Source organism: Danio rerio, chromosome 7 (genome assembly GCF_052040795.2).
Source record: "Danio rerio strain M-AB ecotype USA chromosome 7, GRCz13ab, whole genome shotgun sequence".
Taxonomy (NCBI): domain Eukaryota; kingdom Metazoa; phylum Chordata; class Actinopteri; order Cypriniformes; family Danionidae; genus Danio; species Danio rerio.
The window spans coordinates 60,516,665-60,531,777 of NC_141027.1; positions in this window are offsets into that span (position 1 = coordinate 60,516,665).

Genomic DNA, 15,113 nt, shown 5'->3' on the forward strand with positions numbered 1-15,113 from the left:
ATTTCATGCACTGTTAAACATGTTAAAGCAAGTTGCAAGTGAAAATATATGTCTCTGACTGAGTTTGCATTACTGTGATTTGACCTCTCTGCTGGCTGAGATAAGCTCATTTTCAACGTCCAATTTAGAATGTAATAAAACCAGATCCAGACATAAAATGCATCATTCTTTTTTGTTTTAGACAACATTTCATGCACTGTTAAACATGTTAAAGCAAGTTGCAAGTGAAAATCTATGTCTCTGACTGAGTTTGCATTACTGTGATTTGACCTCTCTGCTGGCTGAGATAAGCTCATTTTCAACGTCCATTTCAGAATGTAATAAAACCAGATCCAGCCATAAAATGCATCATTCTTTTTTGTTTTAGACAACATTTCATGCACTGTTAAACATGTTAAAGCAAGTTGCAAGTGAAAATATATGTCTCTGACTGAGTTTGCATTACTGTGATTTGACCTCTCTGCTGGCTGAGATAAGCTCATTTTCAACGTCCAATTCAGAATGTAATAAAACCAGATCCAGCTATAAAATGCATCATTCTTTTTTGTTTTAGACAACATTTCATGCACTGTTAAACATGTTAAAGCAAGTTGCAAGTGAAAATCTATGTCTCTGACTGAGTTTGCATTACTGTGATTTGACCTCTCTGCTGGCTGAGATAAGCTCATTTTCAACGTCCAATTTAGAATGTAATAAAACCAGATCCAGACATAAAATGCATCATTCTTTTTTGTTTTAGACAACATTTCATGCACTGTTAAACATGTTAAAGCAAGTTGCAAGTGAAAATCTATGTCTCTGACTGAGTTTGCATTACTGTGATTTGACCTCTCTGCTGGCTGAGATAAGCTCATTTTCAACGTCCATTTCAGAATGTAATAAAACCAGATCCAGCCATAAAATGCATCATTCTTTTTTGTTTTAGACAACATTTCATGCACTGTTAAACATGTTAAAGCAAGTTGCAAGTGAAAATATATGTCTCTGACTGAGTTTGCATTACTGTGATTTGACCTCTCTGCTGGCTGAGATAAGCTCATTTTCAACGTCCAATTCAGAATGTAATAAAACCAGATCCAGCTATAAAATGCATCATTCTTTTTTGTTTTAGACAACATTTCATGCACTGTTAAACATGTTAAAGCAAGTTGCAAGTGAAAATATATGTCTCTGACTGAGTTTGCATTACTGTGATTTGACCTCTCTGCTGGCTGAGATAAGCTCATTTTCAACGTCCAATTTAGAATGTAATAAAACCAGATCCAGACATAAAATGCATCATTCTTTTTTGTTTTAGACAACATTTCATGCACTGTTAAACATGTTAAAGCAAGTTGCAAGTGAAAATCTATGTCTCTGACTGAGTTTGCATTACTGTGATTTGACCTCTCTGCTGGCTGAGATAAGCTCATTTTCAACGTCCAATTTAGAATGTAATAAAACCAGATCCAGACATAAAATGCATCATTCTTTTTTGTTTTAGACAACATTTCATGCAATGTTAAACATGTTAAAGCAAGTTGCAAGTGAAAATCTATGTCTCTGACTGAGTTTGCATTACTGTGATTTGACCTCTCTGCTGGCTGAGATAAGCTCATTTTCAACGTCCAATTTAGAATGTAATAAAACCAGATCCAGCTATAAAATGCATCATTCTTTTTTGTTTTAGACAACATTTCATGTACTGTTAAACATGTTAAAGCAAGTTGCAAGTGAAAATATATGTCTCTGACTGAGTTTGCATTACTGTGATTTGACCTCTCTGCTGGCTGAGATAAGCTCATTTTCAACGTCCAATTCAGAATGTAATAAAACCAGATCCAGCTATAAAATGCATCATTCTTTTTTGTTTTAGACAACATTTCATGCACTGTTAAACATGTTAAAGCAAGTTGCAAGTGAAAATATATGTCTCTGACTGAGTTTGCATTACTGTGATTTGACCTCTCTGCTGGCTGAGATAAGCTCATTTTCAACGTCCAATTTAGAATGTAATAAAACCAGATCCAGACATAAAATGCATCATTCTTTTTTGTTTTAGACAACATTTCATGCACTGTTAAACATGTTAAAGCAAGTTGCAAGTGAAAATCTATGTCTCTGACTGAGTTTGCATTACTGTGATTTGACCTCTCTGCTGGCTGAGATAAGCTCATTTTCAACGTCCATTTCAGAATGTAATAAAACCAGATCCAGCCATAAAATGCATCATTCTTTTTTGTTTTAGACAACATTTCATGCACTGTTAAACATGTTAAAGCAAGTTGCAAGTGAAAATATATGTCTCTGACTGAGTTTGCATTACTGTGATTTGACCTCTCTGCTGGCTGAGATAAGCTCATTTTCAACGTCCAATTCAGAATGTAATAAAACCAGATCCAGCTATAAAATGCATCATTCTTTTTTGTTTTAGACAACATTTCATGCACTGTTAAACATGTTAAAGCAAGTTGCAAGTGAAAATATATGTCTCTGACTGAGTTTGCATTACTGTGATTTGACCTCTCTGCTGGCTGAGATAAGCTCATTTTCAACGTCCAATTTAGAATGTAATAAAACCAGATCCAGACATAAAATGCATCATTCTTTTTTGTTTTAGACAACATTTCATGCACTGTTAAACATGTTAAAGCAAGTTGCAAGTGAAAATCTATGTCTCTGACTGAGTTTGCATTAATGTGATTTGACCTCTCTGCTGGCTGAGATAAGCTCATTTTCAACGTCCAATTCAGAATGTAATAAAACCAGATCCAGCTATAAAATGCATCATTCTTTTTTGTTTTAGACAACATTTCATGCACTGTTAAACATGTTAAAGCAAGTTGCAAGTGAAAATCTATGTCTCTGACTGAGTTTGCATTACTGTGATTTGACCTCTCTGCTGGCTGAGATAAGCTCATTTTCAACGTCCAATTCAGAATGTAATAAAACCAGATCCAGCTATAAAATGCATCATTCTTTTTTGTTTTAGACAACATTTCATGCACTGTTAAACATGTTAAAGCAAGTTGCAAGTGAAAATCTATGTCTCTGACTGAGTTTGCATTACTGTGATTTGACCTCTCTGCTGGCTGAGATAAGCTCATTTTCAACGTCCATTTCAGAATGTAATAAAACCAGATCCAGCCATAAAATGCATCATTCTTTTTTGTTTTAGACAACATTTCATGCACTGTTAAACATGTTAAAGCAAGTTGCAAGTGAAAATCTATGTCTCTGACTGAGTTTGCATTACTGTGATTTGACCTCTCTGCTGGCTGAGATAAGCTCATTTTCAACGTCCAATTCAGAATGTAATAAAACCAGATCCAGCTATAAAATGCATCATTCTTTTTTGTTTTAGACAACATTTCATGCACTGTTAAACATGTTAAAGCAAGTTGCAAGTGAAAATCTATGTCTCTGACTGAGTTTGCATTACTGTGATTTGACCTCTCTGCTGGCTGAGATAAGCTCATTTTCAACGTCCAATTCAGAATGTAATAAAACCAGATCCAGCTATAAAATGCATCATTCTTTTTTGTTTTAGACAACATTTCATGCACTGTTAAACATGTTAAAGCAAGTTGCAAGTGAAAATATATGTCTCTGACTGAGTTTGCATTACTGTGATTTGACCTCTCTGCTGGCTGAGATAAGCTCATTTTCAACGTCCAATTTAGAATGTAATAAAACCAGATCCAGACATAAAATGCATCATTCTTTTTTGTTTTAGACAACATTTCATGCACTGTTAAACATGTTAAAGCAAGTTGCAAGTGAAAATATATGTCTCTGACTGAGTTTGCATTACTGTGATTTGACCTCTCTGCTGGCTGAGATAAGCTCATTTTCAACGTCCAATTCAGAATGTAATAAAACCAGATCCAGCTATAAAATGCATCATTCTTTTTTGTTTTAGACAACATTTCATGCACTGTTAAACATGTTAAAGCAAGTTGCAAGTGAAAATATATGTCTCTGACTGAGTTTGCATTACTGTGATTTGACCTCTCTGCTGGCTGAGATAAGCTCATTTTCAACGTCCAATTCAGAATGTAATAAAACCAGATCCAGCTATAAAATGCATCATTCTTTTTTGTTTTAGACAACATTTCATGCACTGTTAAACATGTTAAAGCAAGTTGCAAGTGAAAATATATGTCTCTGACTGAGTTTGCATTACTGTGATTTGACCTCTCTGCTGGCTGAGATAAGCTCATTTTCAACGTCCAATTCTGAATGTAATAAAACCAGATCCAGCTATAAAATGCATCATTCTTTTTTGTTTTAGACAACATTTCATGCACTGTTAAACATGTTAAAGCAAGTTGCAAGTGAAAATATATGTCTCTGACTGAGTTTGCATTACTGTGATTTGACCTCTCTGCTGGCTGAGATAAGCTCATTTTCAACGTCCAATTTAGAATGTAATAAAACCAGATCCAGACATAAAATGCATCATTCTTTTTTGTTTTAGACAACATTTCATGCACTGTTAAACATGTTAAAGCAAGTTGCAAGTGAAAATATATGTCTCTGACTGAGTTTGCATTAATGTGATTTGACCTCTCTGCTGGCTGAGATAAGCTCATTTTCAACGTCCAATTCAGAATGTAATAAAACCAGATCCAGCTATAAAATGCATCATTCTTTTTTGTTTTAGACAACATTTCATGCACTGTTAAACATGTTAAAGCAAGTTGCAAGTGAAAATCTATGTCTCTGACTGAGTTTGCATTAATGTGATTTGACCTCTCTGCTGGCTGAGATAAGCTCATTTTCAACGTCCAATTCAGAATGTAATAAAACCAGATCCAGCTATAAAATGCATCATTCTTTTTTGTTTTAGACAACATTTCATGCACTGTTAAACATGTTAAAGCAAGTTGCAAGTGAAAATCTATGTCTCTGACTGAGTTTGCATTACTGTGATTTGACCTCTCTGCTGGCTGAGATAAGCTCATTTTCAACGTCCAATTCAGAATGTAATAAAACCAGATCCAGCTATAAAATGCATCATTCTTTTTTGTTTTAGACAACATTTCATGCACTGTTAAACATGTTAAAGCAAGTTGCAAGTGAAAATATATGTCTCTGACTGAGTTTGCATTACTGTGATTTGACCTCTCTGCTGGCTGAGATAAGCTCATTTTCAACGTCCAATTCAGAATGTAATAAAACCAGATCCAGCTATAAAATGCATCATTCTTTTTTGTTTTAGACAACATTTCATGCACTGTTAAACATGTTAAAGCAAGTTGCAAGTGAAAATATATGTCTCTGACTGAGTTTGCATTACTGTGATTTGACCTCTCTGCTGGCTGAGATAAGCTCATTTTCAACGTCCAATTTAGAATGTAATAAAACCAGATCCAGACATAAAATGCATCATTCTTTTTTGTTTTAGACAACATTTCATGCACTGTTAAACATGTTAAAGCAAGTTGCAAGTGAAAATCTATGTCTCTGACTGAGTTTGCATTACTGTGATTTGACCTCTCTGCTGGCTGAGATAAGCTCATTTTCAACGTCCAATTCTGAATGTAATAAAACCAGATCCAGCTATAAAATGCATCATTCTTTTTTGTTTTAGACAACATTTCATGCACTGTTAAACATGTTAAAGCAAGTTGCAAGTGAAAATCTATGTCTCTGACTGAGTTTGCATTAATGTGATTTGACCTCTCTGCTGGCTGAGATAAGCTCATTTTCAACGTCCAATTCAGAATGTAATAAAACCAGATCCAGCTATAAAATGCATCATTCTTTTTTGTTTTAGACAACATTTCATGCACTGTTAAACATGTTAAAGCAAGTTGCAAGTGAAAATATATGTCTCTGACTGAGTTTGCATTACTGTGATTTGACCTCTCTGCTGGCTGAGATAAGCTCATTTTCAACGTCCATTTCAGAATGTAATAAAACCAGATCCAGCCATAAAATGCATCATTCTTTTTTGTTTTAGACAACATTTCATGCACTGTTAAACATGTTAAAGCAAGTTGCAAGTGAAAATCTATGTCTCTGACTGAGTTTGCATTACTGTGATTTGACCTCTCTGCTGGCTGAGATAAGCTCATTTTCAATGTCCAATTCAGAATGTAATAAAACCAGATCCAGCTATAAAATGCATCATTCTTTTTTGTTTTAGACAACATTTCATGCACTGTTAAACATGTTAAAGCAAGTTGCAAGTGAAAATCTATGTCTCTGACTGAGTTTGCATTACTGTGATTTGACCTCTCTGCTGGCTGAGATAAGCTCATTTTCAACGTCCAATTTAGAATGTAATAAAACCAGATCCAGACATAAAATGCATCATTCTTTTTTGTTTTAGACAACATTTCATGCACTGTTAAACATGTTAAAGCAAGTTGCAAGTGAAAATCTATGTCTCTGACTGAGTTTGCATTACTGTGATTTGACCTCTCTGCTGGCTGAGATAAGCTCATTTTCAACGTCCAATTTAGAATGTAATAAAACCAGATCCAGCTATAAAATGCATCATTCTTTTTTGTTTCAGACAACATTTCATGCACTGTTAAACATGTTAAAGCAAGTTGCAAGTGAAAATATATGTCTCTGACTGAGTTTGCATTACTGTGATTTGACCTCTCTGCTGGCTGAGATAAGCTCATTTTCAACGTCCAATTCAGAATGTAATAAAACCAGATCCAGCTATAAAATGCATCATTCTTTTTTGTTTTAGACAACATTTCATGCACTGTTAAACATGTTAAAGCAAGTTGCAAGTGAAAATCTATGTCTCTGACTGAGTTTGCATTACTGTGATTTGACCTCTCTGCTGGCTGAGATAAGCTCATTTTCAACGTCCAATTTAGAATGTAATAAAACCAGATCCAGCTATAAAATGCATCATTCTTTTTTGCTTCAGACAACATTTCATGCACTGTTAAACATGTTAAAGCAAGTTGCAAGTGAAAATATATGTCTCTGACTGAGTTTGCATTACTGTGATTTGACCTCTCTGCTGGCTGAGATAAGCTCATTTTCAACGTTCAATTCAGAATGTAATAAAACCAGATCCAGCTATAAAATGCATCATTCTTTTTTGCTTTAGACAACATTTCATGCACTGTTAAACATGTTAAAGCAAGTTGCAAGTGAAAATATATGTCTCTGACTGAGTTTGCATTACTGTGATTTGACCTCTCTGCTGGCTGAGATAAGCTCATTTTCAACGTCCAATTTAGAATGTAATAAAACCAGATCCAGACATAAAATGCATCATTCTTTTTTGTTTTAGACAACATTTCATGCACTGTTAAACATGTTAAAGCAAGTTGCAAGTGAAAATCTATGTCTCTGACTGAGTTTGCATTACTGTGATTTGACCTCTCTGCTGGCTGAGATAAGCTCATTTTCAACGTCCATTTCAGAATGTAATAAAACCAGATCCAGCCATAAAATGCATCATTCTTTTTTGTTTTAGACAACATTTCATGCACTGTTAAACATGTTAAAGCAAGTTGCAAGTGAAAATCTATGTCTCTGACTGAGTTTGCATTACTGTGATTTGACCTCTCTGCTGGCTGAGATAAGCTCATTTTCAATGTCCAATTCAGAATGTAATAAAACCAGATCCAGCTATAAAATGCATCATTCTTTTTTGTTTTAGACAACATTTCATGCACTGTTAAACATGTTAAAGCAAGTTGCAAGTGAAAATCTATGTCTCTGACTGAGTTTGCATTACTGTGATTTGACCTCTCTGCTGGCTGAGATAAGCTCATTTTCAACGTCCAATTTAGAATGTAATAAAACCAGATCCAGACATAAAATGCATCATTCTTTTTTGTTTTAGACAACATTTCATGCACTGTTAAACATGTTAAAGCAAGTTGCAAGTGAAAATCTATGTCTCTGACTGAGTTTGCATTACTGTGATTTGACCTCTCTGCTGGCTGAGATAAGCTCATTTTCAACGTCCAATTTAGAATGTAATAAAACCAGATCCAGCTATAAAATGCATCATTCTTTTTTGTTTCAGACAACATTTCATGCACTGTTAAACATGTTAAAGCAAGTTGCAAGTGAAAATATATGTCTCTGACTGAGTTTGCATTACTGTGATTTGACCTCTCTGCTGGCTGAGATAAGCTCATTTTCAACGTCCAATTCAGAATGTAATAAAACCAGATCCAGCTATAAAATGCATCATTCTTTTTTGTTTTAGACAACATTTCATGCACTGTTAAACATGTTAAAGCAAGTTGCAAGTGAAAATCTATGTCTCTGACTGAGTTTGCATTACTGTGATTTGACCTCTCTGCTGGCTGAGATAAGCTCATTTTCAACGTCCAATTTAGAATGTAATAAAACCAGATCCAGCTATAAAATGCATCATTCTTTTTTGCTTCAGACAACATTTCATGCACTGTTAAACATGTTAAAGCAAGTTGCAAGTGAAAATATATGTCTCTGACTGAGTTTGCATTACTGTGATTTGACCTCTCTGCTGGCTGAGATAAGCTCATTTTCAACGTTCAATTCAGAATGTAATAAAACCAGATCCAGCTATAAAATGCATCATTCTTTTTTGCTTTAGACAACATTTCATGCACTGTTAAACATGTTAAAGCAAGTTGCAAGTGAAAATATATGTCTCTGACTGAGTTTGCATTACTGTGATTTGACCTCTCTGCTGGCTGAGATAAGCTCATTTTCAACGTCCAATTCAGAATGTAATAAAACCAGATCCAGCTATAAAATGCATCATTCTTTTTTGTTTTAGACAACATTTCATGCACTGTTAAACATGTTAAAGCAAGTTGCAAGTGAAAATCTATGTCTCTGACTGAGTTTGCATTACTGTGATTTGACCTCTCTGCTGGCTGAGATAAGCTCATTTTCAACGTCCATTTCAGAATGTAATAAAACCAGATCCAGCCATAAAATGCATCATTCTTTTTTGTTTTAGACAACATTTCATGCACTGTTAAACATGTTAAAGCAAGTTGCAAGTGAAAATATATGTCTCTGACTGAGTTTGCATTACTGTGATTTGACCTCTCTGCTGGCTGAGATAAGCTCATTTTCAACGTCCAATTTAGAATGTAATAAAACCAGATCCAGACATAAAATGCATCATTCTTTTTTGTTTTAGACAACATTTCATGCACTGTTAAACATGTTAAAGCAAGTTGCAAGTGAAAATCTATGTCTCTGACTGAGTTTGCATTACTGTGATTTGACCTCTCTGCTGGCTGAGATAAGCTCATTTTCAACGTCCATTTCAGAATGTAATAAAACCAGATCCAGCCATAAAATGCATCATTCTTTTTTGTTTTAGACAACATTTCATGCACTGTTAAACATGTTAAAGCAAGTTGCAAGTGAAAATATATGTCTCTGACTGAGTTTGCATTACTGTGATTTGACCTCTCTGCTGGCTGAGATAAGCTCATTTTCAACGTCCAATTCAGAATGTAATAAAACCAGATCCAGCTATAAAATGCATCATTCTTTTTTGTTTTAGACAACATTTCATGCACTGTTAAACATGTTAAAGCAAGTTGCAAGTGAAAATCTATGTCTCTGACTGAGTTTGCATTACTGTGATTTGACCTCTCTGCTGGCTGAGATAAGCTCATTTTCAACGTCCAATTTAGAATGTAATAAAACCAGATCCAGACATAAAATGCATCATTCTTTTTTGTTTTAGACAACATTTCATGCACTGTTAAACATGTTAAAGCAAGTTGCAAGTGAAAATCTATGTCTCTGACTGAGTTTGCATTACTGTGATTTGACCTCTCTGCTGGCTGAGATAAGCTCATTTTCAACGTCCATTTCAGAATGTAATAAAACCAGATCCAGCCATAAAATGCATCATTCTTTTTTGTTTTAGACAACATTTCATGCACTGTTAAACATGTTAAAGCAAGTTGCAAGTGAAAATATATGTCTCTGACTGAGTTTGCATTACTGTGATTTGACCTCTCTGCTGGCTGAGATAAGCTCATTTTCAACGTCCAATTTAGAATGTAATAAAACCAGATCCAGACATAAAATGCATCATTCTTTTTTGTTTTAGACAACATTTCATGCACTGTTAAACATGTTAAAGCAAGTTGCAAGTGAAAATATATGTCTCTGACTGAGTTTGCATTACTGTGATTTGACCTCTCTGCTGGCTGAGATAAGCTCATTTTCAACGTCCATTTCAGAATGTAATAAAACCAGATCCAGCCATAAAATGCATCATTCTTTTTTGTTTTAGACAACATTTCATGCACTGTTAAACATGTTAAAGCAAGTTGCAAGTGAAAATCTATGTCTCTGACTGAGTTTGCATTACTGTGATTTGACCTCTCTGCTGGCTGAGATAAGCTCATTTTCAACGTCCAATTCTGAATGTAATAAAACCAGATCCAGCTATAAAATGCATCATTCTTTTTTGTTTTAGACAACATTTCATGCACTGTTAAACATGTTAAAGCAAGTTGCAAGTGAAAATATATGTCTCTGACTGAGTTTGCATTACTGTGATTTGACCTCTCTTCTGGCTGAGATAAGCTCATTTTCAACGTCCAATTCAGAATGTAATAAAACCAGATCCAGCTATAAAATGCATCATTCTTTTTTGTTTTAGACAACATTTCATGCACTGTTAAACATGTTAAAGCAAGTTGCAAGTGAAAATCTATGTCTCTGACTGAGTTTGCATTACTGTGATTTGACCTCTCTGCTGGCTGAGATAAGCTCATTTTCAACGTCCAATTCAGAATGTAATAAAACCAGATCCAGCTATAAAATGCATCATTCTTTTTTGTTTTAGACAACATTTCATGCACTGTTAAACATGTTAAAGGAAGTTGCAAGTGAAAATCTATGTCTCTGACTGAGTTTTCATTACTGTGATTTGACCTCTCTGCTGGCTGAGATAAGCTCATTTTCAACGTCCAATTCAGAATGTAATAAAACCAGATCCAGCTATAAAATGCATCATTCTTTTTTGTTTTAGACAACATTTCATGCACTGTTAAACATGTTAAAGCAAGTTGCAAGTGAAAATCTATGTCTCTGACTGAGTTTGCATTACTGTGATTTGACCTCTCTGCTGGCTGAGATAAGCTCATTTTCAACGTCCAATTCAGAATGTAATAAAACCAGATCCAGCTATAAAATGCATCATTCTTTTTTGTTTTAGACAACATTTCATGCACTGTTAAACATGTTAAAGCAAGTTGCAAGTGAAAATATATGTCTCTGACTGAGTTTGCATTACTGTGATTTGACCTCTCTGCTGGCTGAGATAAGCTCATTTTCAACGTCCAATTTAGAATTTAATAAAACCAGATCCAGACATAAAATGCATCATTCTTTTTTGTTTTAGACAACATTTCATGCACTGTTAAACATGTTAAAGCAAGTTGCAAGTGAAAATATATGTCTCTGACTGAGTTTGCATTACTGTGATTTGACCTCTCTGCTGGCTGAGATAAGTTCATTTTCAACGTCCAATTCAGAATGTAATAAAACCAGATCCAGCTATAAAATGCATCATTCTTTTTTGTTTTAGACAACATTTCATGCACTGTTAAACATGTTAAAGCAAGTTGCAAGTGAAAATATATGTCTCTGACTGAGTTTGCATTACTGTGATTTGACCTCTCTGCTGGCTGAGATAAGCTCATTTTCAACGTCCAATTCAGAATGTAATAAAACCAGATCCAGCTATAAAATGCATCATTCTTTTTTGTTTTAGACAACATTTCATGCACTGTTAAACATGTTAAAGCAAGTTGCAAGTGAAAATATATGTCTCTGACTGAGTTTGCATTACTGTGATTTGACCTCTCTGCTGGCTGAGATAAGCTCATTTTCAACGTCCAATTCTGAATGTAATAAAACCAGATCCAGCTATAAAATGCATCATTCTTTTTTGTTTTAGACAACATTTCATGCACTGTTAAACATGTTAAAGCAAGTTGCAAGTGAAAATATATGTCTCTGACTGAGTTTGCATTACTGTGATTTGACCTCTCTGCTGGCTGAGATAAGCTCATTTTCAACGTCCAATTTAGAATGTAATAAAACCAGATCCAGACATAAAATGCATCATTCTTTTTTGTTTTAGACAACATTTCATGCACTGTTAAACATGTTAAAGCAAGTTGCAAGTGAAAATATATGTCTCTGACTGAGTTTGCATTAATGTGATTTGACCTCTCTGCTGGCTGAGATAAGCTCATTTTCAACGTCCAATTCAGAATGTAATAAAACCAGATCCAGCTATAAAATGCATCATTCTTTTTTGTTTTAGACAACATTTCATGCACTGTTAAACATGTTAAAGCAAGTTGCAAGTGAAAATCTATGTCTCTGACTGAGTTTGCATTAATGTGATTTGACCTCTCTGCTGGCTGAGATAAGCTCATTTTCAACGTCCAATTCAGAATGTAATAAAACCAGATCCAGCTATAAAATGCATCATTCTTTTTTGTTTTAGACAACATTTCATGCACTGTTAAACATGTTAAAGCAAGTTGCAAGTGAAAATCTATGTCTCTGACTGAGTTTGCATTACTGTGATTTGACCTCTCTGCTGGCTGAGATAAGCTCATTTTCAACGTCCAATTCAGAATGTAATAAAACCAGATCCAGCTATAAAATGCATCATTCTTTTTTGTTTTAGACAACATTTCATGCACTGTTAAACATGTTAAAGCAAGTTGCAAGTGAAAATATATGTCTCTGACTGAGTTTGCATTACTGTGATTTGACCTCTCTGCTGGCTGAGATAAGCTCATTTTCAACGTCCAATTCAGAATGTAATAAAACCAGATCCAGCTATAAAATGCATCATTCTTTTTTGTTTTAGACAACATTTCATGCACTGTTAAACATGTTAAAGCAAGTTGCAAGTGAAAATATATGTCTCTGACTGAGTTTGCATTACTGTGATTTGACCTCTCTGCTGGCTGAGATAAGCTCATTTTCAACGTCCAATTTAGAATGTAATAAAACCAGATCCAGACATAAAATGCATCATTCTTTTTTGTTTTAGACAACATTTCATGCACTGTTAAACATGTTAAAGCAAGTTGCAAGTGAAAATCTATGTCTCTGACTGAGTTTGCATTACTGTGATTTGACCTCTCTGCTGGCTGAGATAAGCTCATTTTCAACGTCCAATTCTGAATGTAATAAAACCAGATCCAGCTATAAAATGCATCATTCTTTTTTGTTTTAGACAACATTTCATGCACTGTTAAACATGTTAAAGCAAGTTGCAAGTGAAAATCTATGTCTCTGACTGAGTTTGCATTAATGTGATTTGACCTCTCTGCTGGCTGAGATAAGCTCATTTTCAACGTCCAATTCAGAATGTAATAAAACCAGATCCAGCTATAAAATGCATCATTCTTTTTTGTTTTAGACAACATTTCATGCACTGTTAAACATGTTAAAGCAAGTTGCAAGTGAAAATATATGTCTCTGACTGAGTTTGCATTACTGTGATTTGACCTCTCTGCTGGCTGAGATAAGCTCATTTTCAACGTCCATTTCAGAATGTAATAAAACCAGATCCAGCCATAAAATGCATCATTCTTTTTTGTTTTAGACAACATTTCATGCACTGTTAAACATGTTAAAGCAAGTTGCAAGTGAAAATATATGTCTCTGACTGAGTTTGCATTACTGTGATTTGACCTCTCTGCTGGCTGAGATAAGCTCATTTTCAACGTCCATTTCAGAAAGTGATAAAAACAGATCCAGCCATAAAATGCATCATTCTTTTTTGTTTTAGACAACATTTCATGCACTGTTAAACATGTTAAAGCAAGTTGCAAGTGAAAATCCATGTCTCTGACTGAGTTTGCATTACTGTGATTTGACCTCTCTGCTGGCTGAGATAAGCTCATTTTCAACGTCCAATTTAGAATGTAATAAAACCAGATCCAGCTATAAAATGCATCATTCTTTTTTGTTTCAGACAACATTTCATGCACTGTTAAACATGTTAAAGCAAGTTGCAAGTGAAAATCTATGTCTCTGACTGAGTTTGCATTACTGTGATTTGACCTCTCTGCTGGCTGAGATAAGCTCATTTTCAACGTCCATTTCAGAATTTAATAAAACCAGATCCAGCCATAAAATGCATCATTCTTTTTTGTTTTAGACAACATTTCATGCACTGTTAAACATGTTAAAGCAAGTTGCAAGTGAAAATATATGTCTCTGACTGAGTTTGCATTACTGTGATTTGACCTCTCTGCTGGCTGAGATAAGCTCATTTTCAACGTCCAATTCAGAATGTAATAAAACCAGATCCAGCTATAAAATGCATCATTCTTTTTTGTTTTAGACAACATTTCATGCACTGTTAAACAAGTTAAAGCAAGTTGCAAGTGAAAATATATGTCTCTGACTGAGTTTGCATTACTGTGATTTGACCTCTCTGCTGGCTGAGATAAGCTCATTTTCAACGTCCAATTTTGAATGTAATAAAACCAGATCCAGACATAAAATGCATCATTCTTTTTTGTTTAAGACAACATTTCATGCAATGTTAAACATGTTAAAGCAAGTTGCAATTGAAAATCTATGTCTCTGACTGAGCTTGCATTACTGTGATTTGACCTCTCTGCTGGCTGAGATAAGCTCATTTTCAACGTCCAATTCAGAATGTAATAAAACCAGATCCAGCTATAAAATGCATCATTCTTTTTTGTTTTAGACAACATTTCATGCACTGTTAAACATGTTAAAGCAAGTTGCAAGTGAAAATCTATGTCTCTGACTGAGTTTGCATTACTGTGATTTGACCTCTCTGCTGGCTGAGATAAGCTCATTTTCAACGTCCAATTTAGAATGTAATAAAACCAGATCCAGACATAAAATGCATCATTCTTTTTTGTTTTAGACAACATTTCATGCACTGTTAAACATGTTAAAGCAAGTTGCAAGTGAAAATCTATGTCTCTGACTGAGTTTGCATTACTGTGATTTGACCTCTCTGCTGGCTGAGATAAGCTCATTTTCAATGTCCAATTCAGAATGTAATAAAACCAGATCCAGCTATAAAATGCATCATTCTTTTTTGTTTTAGACAACATTTCATGCACTGTTAAACAAGTTAAAGCAAGTTGCAAGTGAAAATA